The following is a 6,000-nucleotide window of genomic DNA, read 5'->3' as shown; positions in this document are numbered from 1 at the left end:
CTGCTGAAGGTTCACTGATCTTGGAACAGGTACAGGAGAGCTTGCATTTGTGTATCCTTTTTTCCTCTCTCTGCACCATCTGTTTGCAGACTGGGTTACAGTTGCCACCAGTTAAAAAACAGATTGTTTTGGCCCAAGGTCAGTAGAGCAGCCCTGGTGCCCTGCCTGCCTTCCATGGATTTATAGTTTGCAGTTAGAACTCATAGACTTTCTGTTGGTTTCCCTGAACCTCTGATCTGCTCCTGCTAAGAGAGACACTGGCTCTTCTTCCTTTTGCTGCACTCCCCCTCTCACACCCACCTATGTGTCTGTCCATTGTCTTCCTGAACGCACTCCATTTGGCACAATTTTAATTTTTGGAAGAGGGAAGGGCAGAGAGCACTTGCTGTCAACCTTGATTTGCCTTCTGTGACGCACTGCTCAGCTTTGTCAGAGCTGCAGCCCCAGCATTCATCAGTGCTGGCTGGAGAAGTGGTTGCCAAATTATTTGAGCCTGGACTTGGTCTCTGGGCAGCTCTTGGGTGCTTTTTTTTGGTGGCCCAGGGCCTAACCCAGACCATGGGCCCAGTGCCCTACTCTCTTCTACAGATGTGTATGGATTTGAATCACAAGGTAGCTACCTCTTCATGCCAACCCCACAACTCCTGTCCCCTGGGCTGAGGAAGCACAAAGTACTGCAGCTAGGTGGAATGCTATTGTATCCAAGACTAATTAGGACCTGGGTCCCACCCATCTACTGCCCATTCTTTCTTTTACCTCTAAACCCACTAAATGGGACTCTTGCCATCACTTCCTGATTTTTTGTCTTCTCACTCTGTTCTGTATCCCCTCCAAGCTGGCTTCAGCTCTGGAAACTTTTCTGCTTCTCTTGCCAAGGCCTCAATCAGCCTCCTCCTGGCCAAGTCCCAGAGCCAGTTCTCCAGCCTCATCATTCTCCCCCTCTCCTCAGCCTTGGATACCACTGATCCCCACCCCCTTCCTCACCACTCTCTGTCCTCAGTTGACTTTCATGTCATTCCCCTCACTTTGCTCCTTTTACGCACCTCTGAACAAATAAATGAACCTTCCATCCTCTTCTTTTCACATACAGCTTTAGAAAGAGAGAGAAAGAATGAGAGAGACAGGTGGCAGTGAGGGGATGGGGGATAGTGGGGAAGAACTTCTCATCTCAGGTAGCCCTCTTGAACCCAGATGGGTTAATAAGGCACAGTCACTTATATAATAGCACTAAGAGGATTGTTGTACCTTCCCAAACCTATGATTCAAATGAAATTTGTTTGAGCATAGGTGGGCAGGTGGTGATGTGTCAAGTGGGGAGGGGAGGAGGAAGATTCCTCAGTTGCCCATCACCTTTTGTTGGCTTAGCCTTGCTCTTGTTTCCAGAGGCACAAAACAAGTGTTTTACTTTCATGGTGGAAGTAATCCCATTGACTTGGCCACCCCTCCAGTTCTCTTGAAACACATTTAAACCCAGTCATGCTTTCTGCTGACAGTACCTGGTTATCATCTCACATGATCAAGGTGTGGAGTGAATGTGGAGAATTGCTGGAGTCCTCAGGGGCATGTTTCTGTCTAAAATAACATTTTGAAATGTTATGGATCAGGAGGGGAAGAAGAAGGATGGGAATCTGTGATCACAGAGACAGCTTTTCTCAGTATGAATCAGAAGGGACTTTGGGGGGAAAAACAGACACAGAGAAAGCCCTTCCCAGCATGGGGCTAAAGGGGCCTCTGGGGAGTGTAATGAGCAGGGATCCTGGTTTTCTCTGATAAAAAAAATCCCAAAATCTCTGATTAAAACCCCCCAAATCCATGTTTTTCTGCAATTAAAATGAAATGCCACTATATATACAGGTATCAGTTGAACACAATATTGTATTGATATATTTCCAATTTTAAAGCAATTTGGAAGCCTGCCAGTGCCTCAATCATTATAATAAAATTAATTCTAAATTCCTGTATATTTTGGCATTTCATTGTGTTTTTTTATCATGGAAAATCAGAGCTCCCCCTGCCCCCTTGGCTCACCAGGATGCAGGTCCAGCTGCAGCTGTTCCCCCAATACTTTGTAGCGCTGAGCAGCCCTGATATGCTGGTGTCCTGCCCCTGCCCATGCCAGTACCCCTGACTCCCAAGTCACAACTGTCCCCAGCCCTGTTTGTGCCCCTCAGTCCCAACCCACAGCCCCCCCCCCATGTCACTACTGATGCCCTCACTCCCGACTCACAGTCCCCTTGCCCTGCCAGTGCCCCTCACTCCCAGCCCACAGCCCCTACTCCCCATCCCTCCCCAGACCGCCTGCTGCCCCTCAGTCCTGACCCACAGTTGGGATTGTCCCTGCTGGTGCCTCTTACTCCCAACTCTCAGTCGCTTGTCTCCCACCCCAGCTCAGCTGGTGCCCTTCACTCCTGACCCACATCCCCCTGCCCCCTCAGCCTTGCTGGAGGGGACCCCCAGCTGTCTCCTGCTCCCAGCCCCTCTGTGTGTGGTGCAGGGGGGGTGTGGGCATAGACAGTGCCATTGGTGATGCGCTGGGGGGCTGGAAGGAGGAGGAAGGGATGCCTGTAGCACAGCACCACCCTAACCTGAGCTTGGCCTCCTGTACTACACCAGGTGGCCTGGCCACCCTCTCCCACAGCACAGCATCTCCCAGCCATCCTGCCTCTGTGAGCATGGGCACTGGCCCCTGGTGCTGCCAGCCTGGCCACAGAGTTCCCCACCACCCCTGAAGGCCCCCCCACAATTCCCCCACTGGAGGGGCAGGCGCCTCTGGGCAGACCCTGCTGACAGCAGTGCAGATCCTTGACCACCCTGCCCCACTGCAGCCCCAGCACCCAGACACCTACCCCCAGAACTGGCAGGCACCTGTGCTGTATCACAGGCACATACACACACAACTCTTCCCCCACCAAACACACATCCCCGCAACACATGTACACCTCACACCCCCTCCACACACACACAGCCCCCTGGACACTACCCAAGCCCTGGCCCACCCTCATCCGGAAGACTTACCTTTATCCAACTGTCAGGGTTACTCCCACCACCCTGCCTGGCTGTATTGCTGGCCACGTATGTGGGCACATACACACACATGTATGTGGTGTCCCCTGTCTCCAATTTCCCTTCCCCTCCCTTCCTCCAGCCCCAGGCAGCTCCTTGCAAGCTGCAACTCTGCCATCCTGCAAGAGGAAACCCGAGGTTTCCCGCTTCAAAGTGGAAAATCGGGTTTTTCTCCTTTAAGTGGAAAAATCCACATTTTTCTATGGAAAACAGAAAACCCGGATCCCTGGTAATGATAAATTCCAGGGGCATCTACACATGCTCATTACTGTGGAGTTGACTAATTAGCTCCAAAATAAGGCATCATTGTCTACACGTGTGCCCCGAGGAGGCTGGAATAAATTAATTAACTTTGCTGTTGGATAGTACTGCCAGACAAAAGTACTATCCTATGGCAGATTTATTCCACCACAACATACATGTAGATGGTGACCAGGGCTGGCTGGGGCATGAGGGTGCTACAGTGCGGAGCTGCCTGCTGGCTAGCCCTGCATTATAGCACCCTCATGCCCCAGCCAACTCTTCTGAAGCATGTTGAGCTGCCGTAGAGCAGCTCCAGACTGGCAAGCTGACCCCCCTCTGTGAGCCAGAGCTGCATCGTCCTGAGTGCATGTATAAACACAGCGCCCTGGAACAATAAACTGCAGCACAAACTGCACTGGAGTTGATTCGGGGAAACTAATTGCACAGGTAGATGAGCCCTCCTTGTACCATCCACAGTTAACAGTGTAGATTTGGGAGTATGATTACAGACTTCCTGCGGTGTGTGCAGTCAGTCCCTGCCTCACTGTATCTAACCCAGCTAGATTAATGAGGTTCCTCCTGAATGAGGAAAAACGCTCTGTGGTTATTGGATGCCGCAGAGCCCATGCGTGCACGCCACTTGCTCAGAGTTAAGCAGGTTTAGATCTCAGCTGAGGGGGTGGCTGCTAGTGTGAGAGGGGCTATTAGAAGCCGATACACTAATGAGCCAGCAATGGCATGTAATCAATGTGTGAAAAATGGGTAATTCTCGCTAATGCCCTGCTAATGTTCTCATAATGATCTGTCAGGGAACTCTGGCTAATTATTGTCATGGCAATTTGGCACAGGTTCGAGGAGGATAATGCCATGTGGATGAATGGGAGCTTGCATTGTTACCCACATCCCAGCATTCACACTCCTTTCCACTCAACTCCTTCTTCACCTGCACTCTCCCTTTCTTTATCCATCGTTTAATTAGGCAATTAGTTGATTGATGGGTTAATGTTTGTACAGTGCTTTGAATGTGGAAAGTGCCAATTCAGTGCTAAGCCTTATTCTCCACCCATCTTCTCTCTCTTTTCTTTTCTAGGAGGATGTTCAACTTCTGCCTTTTTTATCTCCTCTTACTCCTCTTACTCTTTCTGCCTTCTTGGAATCTCCTCCAGGATTTTCTTTTACACATTTCCTACTTAGCATGCGAAATCTCCAGGTTATCAAGTGCAGTGTCATAAACTCTGAATACTCGGTGAGGTTACAGGTGTAGAATGCCACCTTACACATCCTGGTCATCCTTTTTTAACTCCCATTTCTCATCACAATTGCTTACATTTCCCAACTAGCTCTCACACATGTCTTTCTCATTGCTGCTTCACTGATTCTGGTTTGCTGTTCCTCCACTGTACACCAGCACTTTCTGCACATAAATGTGAAATCCCTGTTGCATTAATCTGAAATTCCTGGTGCATAATTTAGATCTAATGTGCCGTACATGACACAGTTGCCTGGATTCCAGGAAATCATGTGGATGTGCATTCCTTCCTGAAATTCTCCAAAATTAATTGGTCTGCCCTAAGTTCTTTAGAATGTCAATGTTGTTTTTCTTTTTTCACTTGGCTTTTTGAATTTTATTTCTGAGTACAGCTTTCAGGGTGTGGAGAGGAAAGAAGTATTTCCTTGTGCTCTTGTCAGTGTTAGAAAGTTCCCCCTTTTGCTAGCTGTGCAAAATCAGCAGGGTCACAAGTCTTGTTGCATTTTAACTCCTTGTCAGATATTCGCAGACCTGGGAGGCTGCTGTTCTGGTCTGGAAAGCAGAGTGGGGAATGACTTATCTGGACATAAAATACACTGCATGCCCAACTGAATAATAGCAAGTTCTGCTTCTTATAAAGGATTTTGGAGTGGCTCAAGGGGTAAGTCCCAGTCATTGTAAACCCTCAAGATAATCATATAGCTGTAAAATATGTATACAGTTATTTCTGAGCTCCTCAAATTGTTCTATCAATTAGTAATCTGGCAGCAATCACCTCTTCCAAGTGAAAAGGGAGACTCAGTCTTCACATGCACTTGGTCCTGGACTTCCCTATCCCACTGCTCTATCATTATACCCAAGAATGATCACCTTGTCTTTTGAGTGATAGACAAGGTGCTCAGCCTTTTTTTACAAGTGGGCCAAACCTTAAAATAAAAAAAATGGGCTAAAGGCCATATAGACAAGCCTTATAATACTAGTTTGGCATATCCCAGTATTGAGGAGTTTCAGTAATAGTAGGAAAACATAGTTTTAGTAACTTTAGGCTCATGGATACAAAGTAAAATGTTCAATATTTTGTAGTTCAATTTTAAACTGCATAAATTCATTCAAGAATTCATTCAGGTGGAAGATGGAGATTGCCCAGCTGGCAGCACTGTACCTTATCTTTGCTCCCAGCACTTCCCAGTGCCCTACCAGTGTCTCCTGAAGGGACAGCTGTGTGCTTTGGGAGCATGGTGGAGTGGGACCACTCTCTGCCCCAGAGCACTGGGTTTTTTTCTAAATAACTTTTTTTTAGGTGCCCTAGCCAGCCCTGTGCTTCACCAGAGCCCCATAGGCATGTGTGCATGGATGCATGGGGCCACCAATGGTGGGTCTCCACTGCCTTTCCTCTTCCAACTCCCAAAGTTTTTGTGGGGCTCTGGAGCCTAGGAGCCGAGTAC

At 48.4% G+C, this 6,000-nt stretch overlaps 1 protein-coding gene and 1 long non-coding RNA gene across 3 annotated transcripts in view; one reads left to right on the top strand and one right to left on the bottom strand.

Moving 5' to 3' along the window:
* The window catches only part of LOC102387167, a 5,316-nt gene extending 2,225 nt beyond the window's left edge, over positions 1 to 3,091 (bottom strand). The window contains exons 1-2 of the long non-coding RNA XR_323401.1: positions 3,016 to 3,091; positions 1,497 to 1,572 (exon numbers count right to left, since the gene is read on the bottom strand). This is a non-coding gene — a long non-coding RNA (uncharacterized LOC102387167). The remainder of the gene's footprint in view (positions 1 to 1,496; positions 1,573 to 3,015) is intronic.
* The window catches only part of LSAMP (limbic system associated membrane protein), a 450,506-nt gene that overhangs the window by 36,363 nt on the left and 408,143 nt on the right, over positions 1 to 6,000 (top strand). The gene's annotated exons all lie outside the window — the stretch shown is intronic.

This window comes from Alligator sinensis, unplaced genomic scaffold, assembly GCF_000455745.1.
Source record: "Alligator sinensis unplaced genomic scaffold, ASM45574v1 scaffold343_1, whole genome shotgun sequence".
In the NCBI taxonomy this organism is placed as follows: domain Eukaryota; kingdom Metazoa; phylum Chordata; order Crocodylia; family Alligatoridae; genus Alligator; species Alligator sinensis.
Note: the sequence above shows the minus strand (reverse complement) of the source record. Positions and strands in the feature narration are given on the sequence as shown.